We start from the raw sequence: 13,816 nt of genomic DNA, 5'->3' as shown, positions 1-13,816 counted from the left end.
CAAAACATCACAACTTACCAATTTCAAATGTACAAGAGTAGAAAACTTTTACTCTTACATTTGATAAGTGTTTTAAACCTTCTTTAAGACATGTCACTCAAATTACAATCTTGGAGTATGACTCTAAGACTTGTATTGGAACGAAGTATGACTCATCTTCTTGATTTAACCATTTCAACAATTCAAGATCCCTTCTTCTAAGTCATAAGAATGCACTAAGACTTCCTTAGAGAACAAATTTTGATATGGTTTCTTAATCATTAAGATGATCACAAAACTGATACTAAAGTACTCTCCCATCTTTTCAGATTTGAGAAACTTTTATCCTTCTGCCTAATTTGATTCTTCTTATTCACTCTGTCAGACATTGGAACCTTTTTCCGATGTCTCAGAGTTACACTTAAGCATGTAAGTATAATCATATTTACTGAGCTTTAGTAAACTATGGCGAATAGTCTTATCGATCTTTTGTGGTGGACTTGACCAGTGCACAAGAATGTGTACTCGATCCCTTAGTCCATTACTTAACTCACACATCCATGTGAACAAGTAATTAGTCTTAATTTTCCAATACTTGAAAGTTCTCATTCATCATGCTATACAATTTGCATGATTCCAAGTCCCGGTCCAATTGAGACTTTGGATGATGAGAATCTTTCCTTATTTGGTAAATTTAGACATTACCACAAATGAAAGAATCAATTTCATATTTCCACTCTTGCTCTTAATGGAATCATATAAGCAACAATTTTTCCTCAAATGCCATTGTAAGGATATTTTAAAATAAATAAAATCAAAAATTTCCTTTTATTTTAAAACTATGCAGAAAAACTTCCTTACAATCCATATGAAAATTTGTTGTTATCTATTCCTAAGCAATATCTCATAACTCCTAAGAAGTAGCTCAAGAATCCGATCTTCAAACTACGCGATAGAAATCCATCTACGCGATCAGATTCAGCATATTCTTTCTTTAAGTTTCTTCACTTTTCTTTGATTCTTAAAACATCACCATGTGACCCAGTCACATCATGTATCAAGAATCTCAGAATAGAAACTTAACAGAGTTAGATAGTGGACTTTTACCTGAAGTAGAGTCAAACTTATTGACTTTAACATCCTTAGGTAAACTTGGCAGCTTTGCAACCAATTCCCCTTCCTTTGGCAATATAAACATATGGACCCTTTGATAATGGTACACGAGACTATCACAGACTTAGACTTTTTCTCTTTACCATTTGGTCAACCGAGTTGACTATGGCCGATCCCTTTCCATTGGGAAGAGAATGTTTTTCTGGATTTCCTGTGTCACTATTGTCAATGTCCATCAAGTTTTGAGGAAGTTGATCTTAACAAATAGATAAGATCATTAAGGGTCTTGTCATAGTCTGTTTCATAGGTGTTCCAAAAGAACTCACTATGTGACTTAGAAAGTAGTTGAACCACCAACTTTCTCAAGACTTTGACACCCAACTCTCCCGGCTTGTCAATGTGTGACTACATCTCCAAGATGTGATCACACCTAGACCTTGCCTTGCCAATAGGGCTTGAGTGACCTAAAATTTTTCAAGAACTTGTGGGTTAGGGAGAATAATTGGAGGAGGAGAAAGAAGTATGATTTCCATGGGACATCATCTTCATTTAGGAAAGCTTGTTTCAAGAGATTTGGGAAGATCATAAATGTCTAAACCAGACATGTTTTGGGAGATATTCAAGATAGTTGATTTAAATTCCTTAATATGAAACCCAATATGAAATATTAAGGCTAGGACCCAACAAACTATTTTATAACTTAGAAGAGGTATGCCGTAATCCAAGCTATAAAATATTTGAAGGTAGGTGAATGACGATTCACCAATTTCCACCAAGATAAACGAAATGTATTATTAGGTTTTAATTGGATTTGAAACTCCTAGATCTTTGAGATTCATTGAACTGTTCAATGGCATGTTTCAATCTCGAGTGTGCCCTTCAGGTTTTGTGACTGGGATGCCGAGGATCACAAAACAAGGTGTGAAGTAACCATGCAAATTACTTGGTACCATTAAGTGTTTACCCCTTAATCGATGTGTCGGTTAACCACACACGCTCCATCGATACTATGATAAACATTAAGTTACCCTTTGCCTACCTTGTTAAATACGAGTTAGTGTGCCGGTTAACCACACACGCTCCACTAACTGACTTTAAACAAAGTGCAAAGTGTAATTTCATGGATTAGCACCTTATTCACATTTTCCTAAGTAACTAAGATTGGGTATTTATAAGAGTTTAGTTACTTAGTATTTATCATTAATACTTTTAATGAAGGGAGAATTATAGTCCTGTCAAACCCATTCGGCTAACGACCCTCCACCAGTCAAGCAAGCGGTGGGTGAGAGTGGACACCCATTAAGTTGCCATTTTATAGGCAACAACCTTATACCCACCTTATAGACCGGCTTCGTGAATGAGGCGTACTAGCGGTAAGACTGACTTTACTCTTATACATACATATATATATATATATATTATTAACTTATAATATTATAATATTATAAAGTATAAGGGTTGAATTTTAACTTTTAAAATTCTAAGGGCTAACTTGGAATTAAAGTATTCATAAGAGAAAACTTTACAAGTTCCAAAACTTGAGGGCAAGTTTTGAAACTATTCAAAACTAATTAATTCCATAACTTATGTGTTTAAAGTAGTTTTAATTCAAAAACTCTTCAAGTTCCATAACTTATGGAAGACTTTAAACTAATAAAAGAATTAACTTTTCTTTATTTTTATAACTTATGGAATTAATTAAGGTTACACTTTTTTTTTATTTAATGAAGAGACTCTTGGTCCTCCATAACTTGAGGACAAATTATGGAGTCATAACTCCAATTAATTAGAACTAGACTCTTCATTTTTTGTAACCTTTGCCAATTTTATGAGTTTTATGAGTCTTTAATGTGACTCTTCATGTAACTTGAGGACAAGTTACACAAACACATTTTATATTCAACTCTTAGATTAAAATGGATTGAAAACAACTATTTCAATTAACTTTTCTATTAATCTAAGCAACTCATAAGAACAAGATAATTCAAATCAAACTTTTTCATGTAATTAGTCTAACCTTTAAACTAATACAAAACATGAATCTATTGACAATTATCTTTGAAAATGGATTAGCATGAACATTACCACATTAAAAAACAAATTTATAAGTTCAAAAACAACTTAGGGTAATGTTCCTAGTCTATTTCTAGCCAAAAACCTCGAAAATATGCTGTCTGGGGTCCAACTCGTCGAGTGCATGAACACAACTCGGCGAGTTGGATGCATTTTGCCTTGGACTCGTCGATTCCCTTCATGTACTCGGCGAGTCTGCTGGGTAGACAGCAACAAAACTAGATTTTTTCAGCTTCTATTGCAAGTATAACAAGAAAACAAGCCTAGGCTCTGATACCACTGTTGGGCTATGAGCATTCTAACACTCCTAAGTGTACATGCAACCCTAAATACCTTGGATCTATGTTTTCTCTATTATACATGCAAATATGAACATCCAAGGTATTATCCTAATCTAGCATACAAAACTATCAATATAACAAGATAGAATACGTACCTCTTTGATGTAGAATGTCTTCATGAAGCTTGAGTGCCTAGTGCCCCAAGTGTGACACCTCAAATGGTTCACACAACACCAAATACACTTGGAATAACTTGAGAGAATTCTACACTTCATGAAAAACGGCTAGCCCTTTCCTGCTCTCTCTAGTGGCCGATTTTCCTCAAGAATAAGATGCTTATATAGTTATACAATTAGGGTAAACTCTAATTGTCATGACTTTCCATTTCCTTGGATCCATGGGTTCAAATATACCATGGAGCATCCATGGAGCATCATATGCGTTTTGGCCCAACTAGATAATCCATGGAGCATTAGCCCACTATACAAGTATGGATGATTTACACAATCAACCCATATATTTAATTAGTCTTCTTTTGATCACTTAATTAATCCTAGATTAATTCTTGATCAATACTAATTAAATAATCTTATTATTCTTATTATTAATATACTAGAACTTATAATATATTAATAACCATAAGTGTCTTATTTCTCTCATTATAGTCTATCCAAGTGCATGATGCCATGCAACCCAAATGGACCATGTCGGGTCAGGTCAAGTCTTACCAATTATAGTAATGGACTTAGACATTAATCCAACACTTATTGCCACAGGTTTTTAGTCTAATGTATGGTTATGGAACTCGCAATTTGGATAACATAGATTTACTTATAGTAATAATGTACCATCCTTTACATCTTTCACTTACAGTAACTATCAATCAGGAAAGTACAGGACTCTCCTGGGGAAAACATGGAACCTAATTATGATTACATCTTTTACATCTTTAACATCGTTTACTTTAGAAACCAACATGCAGGAAAACATGGGGCTTTCCTGGGTAACACTTACATAACTAGAAAGAGTAACAAACTGGGTAACATTACATCTTTTACAATTTGTAACATACAATAGGGAAAGTATGGGACTTTCCTGGTAACACATGATAAGTAAACAGAACAGTTTAACCAGTTAGATAACCAACTATACATTTTCACATTAGTAGACATGTTTTCAGTGTACAAACTTACTATACTTTACATTTGTGAAACAATAACCAACTATTAAGAAAATATGAGATTTTCTTGGAGCATATAACATTTCAGAAACAGAAAGGAAACTCGCAACATTTTCACAAACAAAAACCGCTTATGAACTCACCAGCTTTATGCTGATTTTCAAACCGCTTGTGTTCTCAGGTCAGCGTTAGAACAGGTACTCGAAGATCCTTTTTGCTTGAAGACGGTGTACATGAAGATCCGTTTCTTTTGTTATATATATATATATATATATATATATATATATATATATATATATATATATATATATATATATATATATATATATAGATATATATATATATATACATTGTATCACAACTGTACAAACTTTACTTTTGAAATAACTGTAAAACTTTATTATGTAATGTATGGTTGCTTTACTTTACTTACTATGTGCATTGGATTTGATACTCAACGTGGAGTCAACCCCGGAAATGTTTCCGCCTTCGGTTTTCGGGGTGTGATAGATTGGTATCATAACCCTTGTTTATAGTGAATGAAGTATACCAAACCTTACATGGTATAAAACTATAAACACTAAAGGGCCTAACTGCTCTGAATTAAAAGTATCTTCAAACTACAAGTATTTTCAAAAGTGTACAAGTATACCGAACCGTTGTCATCCGTAACCACAAGTAGAACCGAACATAAGTAATTGGGTGTTGTGTACTATGGTTAAACCTGGGTAGTTATGTAGTCGTGTCTAGGGTCAATATGGCCTGGCCAACTATATTCATTCGAGACACGGCCAACATGTGCTTGGGAGTGACTGTGGTATGTGGCATGCCTAAAACTTACCCTAAAATCCCAAACGTCGAATCATTGTCGTAAACAATTCATGAAATACTATGGGAGTATTTCTCAATCCCAATCCTCTGTAGTAATCCTTATTCGAGTGACTTTCTGTGATTATTCTTAGCGATAAATTATCTGTTCGATAACTTTTTCCTGCTTTATCGCTTACTCGAATCATATAACTGTCATATCTATCGATTCAATGTAAAGGACTTACCATCCTCTTTTTCTTGATCTTATTAGATCAAGATGCCTCCCTGAAAGAGACCTAGCTCAAAGAACGATAACAATCCTTCTTCGACGCCACCCCCTCCCCAGTTTGACCTAGCATCGCTCCAGACAATGATGACAGCTACAATGGTAGCAGCTATGTCACAAATGAACCCTAGTGGTTCAGGTGGTGGTACTCAATCTCAAAACCCCGAGGTTAACCAGGGACACCAGAGAGGGGGTTCCTACAAGGATTTCATCAACGCAAAACCAACATCCTTTAATGGCGTTGGAGGTGTCATTTCCTTATCTCGATGGTTCGAGAAAATTGAGTCCATCTTTGAAATCTGTGCTTGTGCGGAGTCTGATAAAGTCAAGTTCGTAGCCTGTACCTTTGTTGATAAAGCCTTGACTTGGTGGAATGGCCGAGTCAAATCTCTAACCTTACCCGTAGCCAATGCCATAGGCTGGGAGGCCATGAAAGAACTTCTCATTGCCGAGTACTACCCCCGTGGTGAAATGCAGAAATTAGAGCACGAGCTCTGGAACCTGAAGATGAAAGGTTCCAACATTGCTGCATATACTTCCCGATTTGATGATCTCGCACTTCTCTGCCCGGGATTAGTCACTCCTGAAAACAAAAAGATCGAAAGGTTCGTTTGGGGGTTATCTCAACCGACAAAGAGTCATGTTTTGGCTACTCGTCCGGATACCTATGATAGTGCCAAGACTTTAGCTCAAATTCTGATTGATCACAGCGATGATGTTAAGGAAATCACTACCACTTCTGAGTCGACTCAAAGGAGTGGTGAAAAGAGGAAATTCTGGAAGAAGAAGAAGGGTCAATTTTCTCAAGGATCTTCCAAGAAACAACAGACGGTAGCAGTCCATGCTGCTACTACTACCCCTGTTGCTGCTGTTTCTGTCATGGGATCCACAACCTCAACTCCTACCAGTAAATATGATGGTAACCTTCCTCTGTGTGACAAGTGTAAATACCATCATCATCCTGGTCCCTTCCGAGAATTGTCTTGCACCAACTGTGGTAAGAAAGGGCACACAGTTCGATTCTGCAGAACTCCTACCCAATCAGCCAACCAATCATCAGGAGCAGGTGTTAGTCAAGCCTGCTACAACTGTGGATAAGTTGGGCACTTTAAAAGGAACTGTCCCAAGAAGTCAACTGCTGATAACACTGGAAGGATTCTAACCATGGGACGGGAGGAAGCAGTTGCTGATCCCACTGTTGTTTCGGGTACGTTCCTTCTCGACAACTCATATGCTAGTATTCTTTTCGATTCGGGTGCTGAAAGGAGTTTTGTTAGTCATGCATTTAAACATAATCTAAAACCTAATCCTCGACCCCAAACTGAAACGTTTACCGTCGAGATGGCTAACGGTGAGAAAGAAAGCGCTAACGATGTATTCATAGGTTGTGCGCTTACCTTAAACGATCACTCATTTCCTATAGATCTCATGCCCGTTTCCATTAAGAGCTTTGATGTTATCATTGGCATGGATTGGTTGAGTCCCAATCATGCTGACATTCTTTGTTACGAAAAAGCTATCTGTCTCAATCTTCCTTCGGATCAAACTCTCGTAATCTATGGTGATAAACCCAGTTCCAATCTTCATATCATTTCTTGCATCAAAGCTCGAAAGCTCCTTCGAAAGGAGTGTGTTGCATTCTTAGCTCATGTGATCAACGAGAAACAAGAAGTTAGAGACCTCGCGAGCATCCCTGAAGTCTGTAACTTTCCCGATGTGTTTCCCGAAGAACTTCCAGGAATTCCTCCCGAACGTCAGGTCGAGTTCCGTATTGACCTAATTCCTGGAGCTACTCCCGTAGCAAAATCTTCGTATCTCTTAGCTCCGGTAGAAATGCAGGAGTTGCCAGTCAACTCAATGAGTTGCTCCGGTTCTGTTTTTCAAGAAGAAAGATGGATCCTTTCGGATGTGTATCGACTATCATGAACTGAACAAGTTAACCGTTAAGAACCGATATCCTCTTCCACGAATAGGATCAACTCCAGGGAGCCAGCTACTTTTCTAAGATAGACCTTCGGTTGGGGTACCATCAGTTACGATTCCAGGAGAATGATGTTTCCAAGACAGCTTTTAGGACTCGGTATGGAGACTACGAGTTCGCAGTGATGCCCTTCGGTCTAACCAATGCACCAGCTGTGTTCATGGACCTGATGAACTAGGTGTGCCGTCCCTTCTTAGACAAATTCGTCATCGTGTTCATTGACGACATCCTCGTTTACTCCCGAAGCGAAGAAGACCACAAGCAACACTTGAGGCTAGTGTTGGAGACCCTTAGATCCGAAAAGCTATACGCAAAATTTTCCAAATGTGAATTCTGGATACGGAAGGTAACTTTCCTCGGTCACGTGGTAAGCGAAGAGGGTATTCATGTAGATCCTTCCAAAATCAAAGCAATAGAGAATTGGTCGGCACCGAAAACACCCATAGAAATTCGTCAATTTTTGGGTCTCGCAGGCTACTATCGACGATTCATTCAGAACTTTTCCAAAATCGCCAAACCTTTAACCACTCTAACACAGAAAGGTGTACCCTTTTGTTGGAGTGATAAACAAGAAACTGCATTCCAAACATTGAAGAGAGCCTTATGCAGCGCGCCTGTTCTGTCTCTGCCTGAAGGGACAGAGGACTTCGTTGTCTACTGCGATGCGTCTAATCAAGGTTTAGGCTGTGTGCTTATGCAAAAAGGAAAGGTGATTGCCTACGCCTCAAGACAGTTGAAAGCACACGAGATCAACTATACTACACATGACTTGGAACTAGGAGCCATAGTCTTTGCATTGAAGATTTGGAGACATTATCTTTACGGAACCAAGTGCACAATCTTCACTGATCACAAGAGCCTGCAACACATCTTTAATCAGAAAGACTTAAACATGAGGCAACGGCGATGGGTAGAATTACTCAGTGATTATGAGTGTGAAATCCGTTACCACCCCGACAAGGCCAATGTAGTAGCAGATGCCCTTAGCCGAAAGGATAGTGCAGGCCACAAAGTGAAGAACCAGACGATGACCATCCATTCCAACATACCCATGTAAATCCGAGAAGCTCAGTTAACAGCCCTCAAACCCGAGAGCATGTCGAATGAAGTCTTGAGAGGAATGGAAAAGAAATTTGAGATCAGAGGTGATGGAGTTCACTGTTTTATGAATCGAATCTGGATTCCCAAATCCGGTGGATTCAGGGAAATAGTCATGGAGGAAGCACACAGAACCAAATACTCTGTTCACCCGGGTTCGGACAAGATGTACCTGGATCTCAAAAAACAATACTGGTGGCCAAACATGAAAGATGAGATAGCTACATTTGTGGGCAAGTGTCTGACTTGCGCCAAAGTCAAAGTCAAACATCAGAAACCTTCAGGTCTGCTCCAACAACCCGAGATTCCCGAGTGGAAATGGGAGATGATTACCATGGACTTCATCACCAAACTACCCAAGTGTTCTAGTGGGTACGATACCATTTGGGTAATTTTCGATCGTTTGACAAAATCCACTCACTTCATTCCAATTAAAGAATCATACAAGATGGAAAGACTCGCGCGAATCTACATCCAGGAGGTAGTATGTCTACACGGTGTACCTGTATCCATTATCTCTGATCGAGATAGTAGGTTTACCTCCAGATTCTGGCAATCCCTCCAGAAAGCCCTTGGAACCAAACTGGATATGAGCACGGCATATCATCCTCAGACCGATGGACAGAGTGAGAGAACAATCCAAACCCTGGAGGATATGCTTAGGGCATGTGTCATTGACTTTGGAAAGTCGTGGGATACACATCTATCCATGATCGAATTCTCGTACAACAACAGTTACCACACCAACATTAGGGCTGCTCCGTTCGAAGCCCTATACGATCGTAAGTGCAGATCCCCTCTGTGCTGGGCCGAGGTGGGGGATACACAGTTAGCCAGGAGTCGAGTCCCCGACAGTGCTCTCACTGGTCCTGAAATCATCCGCGAAACCACCGAAAAGATCATTCAAATCCGTAACCGACTGAAAGCCTCACGTGATCGTCAAAAGAGTTACGCTGATAATCGTCAGAAACCACTAGAATTCCAGGTTGGAGACCGTGTCCTGTTAAAAGTCTCGCCCTGGAAAGGCACTGTACGCTTTGGTAAGCATGGTAAACTTAATCCAAGGTACATTGGACCCTTTGAGATCCTCTCCAGGATTGGTCCAGTTGCTTATAAAATCCATTTACCTCACGAACTCAGTAACATTCATCCTGTCTTCCATGTTTCAAATCTCAAAAAGTGCCTATCCGATGAAACCCTAACAATTCCCTTAAACGAGATCGAGATCAATGAAAAACCTTAACTTTGTGGAGGAACCGATTGAAATCATGGATCGAGAAGTCAAACGTACAAAACAAAGTCGCATCCCGTTAGTGAAAGTTCGCTGGAATGCCAAGCGGGGACCGGAATTCACTTGGGAACGGGAAGATTCAATGAAACAGAAGTATCCACAACTCTTTTCTGATCCATGATTTGTATCTTGTCTTGTGTTTTAAACTTTGAATTTCGGGATGAAATTCCCTTTAACGGGGGATAATGTAACAACCCGAAATTTCCGTATCAATTATTGTAACTCTTTCATAGTCCAATTCACGCAACCAATCGTCATTCCAAATTCGATTTCCGATCTTCCATATAATTAAGTCATTAATTAGTACACATTTAAAATGACTTAATGGGTGTCTTAATACATTTAGAAATCATTTTAACACCCAACTTTAGTGATCCGAATATTTCTAGAAATTACCGTATCGGGTTACGGTAACTCAATCAGATACGACCAAAAGCCTCGTCTAACGCCGGTATCGGGTAGAATTCCTCCGTGTCCAAAACTTAAACACTATATAAACGTGTTTAAGACTCCATTTGAAGCCTTTGGTCAATTTACCATTAAACACTCACAACCTCTCTCCTCAACCCAAAATCAAGGTCCAAAACAAAGAATTAAGGCTTGAAATCAAAGAGGTAACACCCCTAACTTGTTATTCAACCTCTTTAGCCTTCAATTTTGTGTTTAATTTGTGATTTGGGACCAAGAACATGAGTTTATGGCCAAGGAACTAGCTTGGGCCGTAAACTCCTATCAAAGGGGTTTTTAAGCCCTAAAACCCCCTCCTAAGCAATGTTAGACATTAGTAATGGCTTAATGACTTAATGGAAGGGACTTACAACAATTAAAACATTGATTTTAAGTGACAAAAGTGAGTTTACGGCCAAGACATATTCTTGGGCCGTAAACTCATATCCAAGGGGTTTTTGAGCCAATTAACCCTTCCAAATCATAGTTCGGACTTAGATATGACTTGTGGGACATTGGTTTTAGCATCTAAACACCTTAAACGTGATTTTTGGGGGACAAAAGAGAGTTTACGGCCAAGACATATTCTTGGGCCGTAAACTCCTCTTAATTGGGGATTTAGAGCCTTAAAACTTGTCCAAATGCCTTGAAACTCAACCAATAGCCTTGTGGTAAAATCTAGATGCATCTAAAAATGGTTTAAAGGTTTGAACACAACAAAAATGTCACTTATAAGAGTTTACGGCCTAGGAGCATACCCTTGGCCGTAAACTCATGAAACTTTGTCAAATGATGCATTAAACCACCCCAAATGGCTTATTCAAATTTCTAGAATCACATGTGATTGTTTTAAGCATCAAAAACTAACTTTTCTTGGGTATAACAGAGGTTACGGCCTTAGAACATGCCTCTAGGCTGTAAACTCCAAAATGTATGCAAAATGATGTTTAAATTCATGACAAAGCTTGGAAAATTAACTAGAATCACAGGTGATTGTCCTTTGAAGCTCAAATCAAATTTTTCCTTGGCCATAGGTGAGTTTATGGCCGTAAACTCCTATGGTATGGCCGTAAACTCCTTTTTTAGTGTTATAATTTCATTAAATTAATTCCAAGGCATTTTAGAAATCCATTCCAACAATCCCCATGTCCATTTAAGCCATTTAAACACCCAAAACCACACCCACATGAGTTTACGGCCGTAAACTCATGTATGTGTGTGATCAATGGTTGTAAACTCTTTAAAATGTTTACTCTTGGGGAGTAAACTCAAGTCCCAAGTCCCTAGTTCCATTACATGTCCGAAGATGTCACCCGGGTCACTCCAAATGCTTGTTTTGAGGCGTTTAACCTCATTGGAGTGTAATGTTCCATATGATTAGTGAATGTATCCCTAATTGTATATATATGGACATTATTTCATTTTACATAGGGACATCGCGAGTAATCAAACCCCGAACCAACATCTAGCATTCAAAACCGACACGTTTCCGAGTCCGGTGAGTTCATACCCCTACCCTTTTTCACTGTTTTCACTGTTTTCAGGGGGGAACACAAGCAAAGTACAAGGGAATGCTTGTACTCAGAATATGTTTTTAAATGTGTGTTTCACATTTCATATGCTTTCATAACTGATTACCACAACTGATAACAGATTAAACATACAGATCACGTAACCTGTATTTGTGAAATAGGCCTTTAAACTGTTATGTTTTGCATATATTTCACAAATGGTTTTTCCACCCTTTTATCAGTTAAAAGCATGACATTAAACATTTGAACATAATACCTGTACACTGTTTTGTCTTCGGTAACACTCCACACACATACATGAGTGGAGGACTATCATATTATTACTAGTAAATTTGTTAATCCCGTATGATTGGAGACACGTCCTCGGAGAACACTCCACAGAGATACGCGAGTGGAGGACTACACCCATAACCAGAATCTCTGGTATTTAGAGAGCGTGACTTGAGTGTATAGATCTATACGGGGCTGACTACCCCACACCTGGCTGCTAGCTACAGCCGAACCGAAATGGTTCAAGGGTGACGAAAGTCATAAGTATGTGGACGACTTATTGCCACATGTGGACTACTTATTGTTGGGTTATGAGCATTCTAACACTCCTAAGTGTACATGCAACCCTAAATACCTTGGATCTATGTTTTCTCTATTATACATGCAAATATGAACATCCAAGGTATTATCCTAATCTAGCATACAAAACTATCAATATAACAATATAGAATACATACCTCTTTGATGTAGAATGTCTTCATGAAGCTTGAGTGCCTAGTGCCCCAAGTGTGACACCTCAAATGGTTCACACAACACCAAATACACTTGGAATAACTTGAGAGAATTCTACACTTCATGAAAAATGGCTAGCCCTTTCTTGCTCTCTCTAGTGGCCGATTTTCCTCAAGAATAAGATGCTTATATAGTTATACAATTAGGGTAAACTCTAATTGTCATGACTTTCCATTTCCTTGGATCCATGGGTTCAAATATACCATGGAGCATCCATGGAGCATCATATGGGTTTTGGCCCAACTAGATAATCCATGGAGCATTAGTCTACTATACAAGTATGGATGATTTACACAATCAACCCATATATTTAATTAGTCTTCTTTTGATCACTTAATTAATCCTAGATTAATTCTTGATCAATACTAATTAAATAATCTTATTATTCTTATTATTAATATACTAGAACTTATAATATATTAATAACCATAAGTGTCTTATTTCTCTCATTATAGTCTATCCAAGTGCATGATGCCATGCAACCCAAATGGACCATGCCGGGTCAGGTCAAGTCTTACCAATTATAGTTATGGACTTAGACATTAATCCAACAGTCTCCCACTTGGATAAGTCTAAAACTATTATTGCGTATGACTTCAGGAACCAACTGGCAATCGTAGCTCTCAAAAGCTTCTGTCGAACTCTGACCTTGTAGATGAACTCTGACCTTTGTCAATGACTTGTCCATTAGATAAGGGATCATATATTCCTCCATTCTAAATATCATATGGACTGAGACATAGATTATAATCATTCTCTCTGTCCATTTGTTGTTTCCCGATTTCCGATTTATGACGACTGACTAATTGAACAAATCAAATCAGTCCTGGCCCGGCCGAGCACTTCCATTTGTCATCATCAAATCATCGAGGGGCCCACAAATATCGCTTTTATCCCGAAGGTAAAAGGAATGGATAAACTTCGACTCATATGGCTTGTTCTACTACTTGTTGAATCATACA

The sequence above is a fragment of the Lactuca saligna genome, chromosome 3, assembly GCF_052625555.1.
Source record: "Lactuca saligna cultivar CGN05327 chromosome 3, ASM5262555v1, whole genome shotgun sequence".
In the NCBI taxonomy this organism is placed as follows: Eukaryota; Viridiplantae; Streptophyta; class Magnoliopsida; order Asterales; family Asteraceae; genus Lactuca; species Lactuca saligna.
This window is presented reverse-complemented; position numbering follows the sequence as displayed.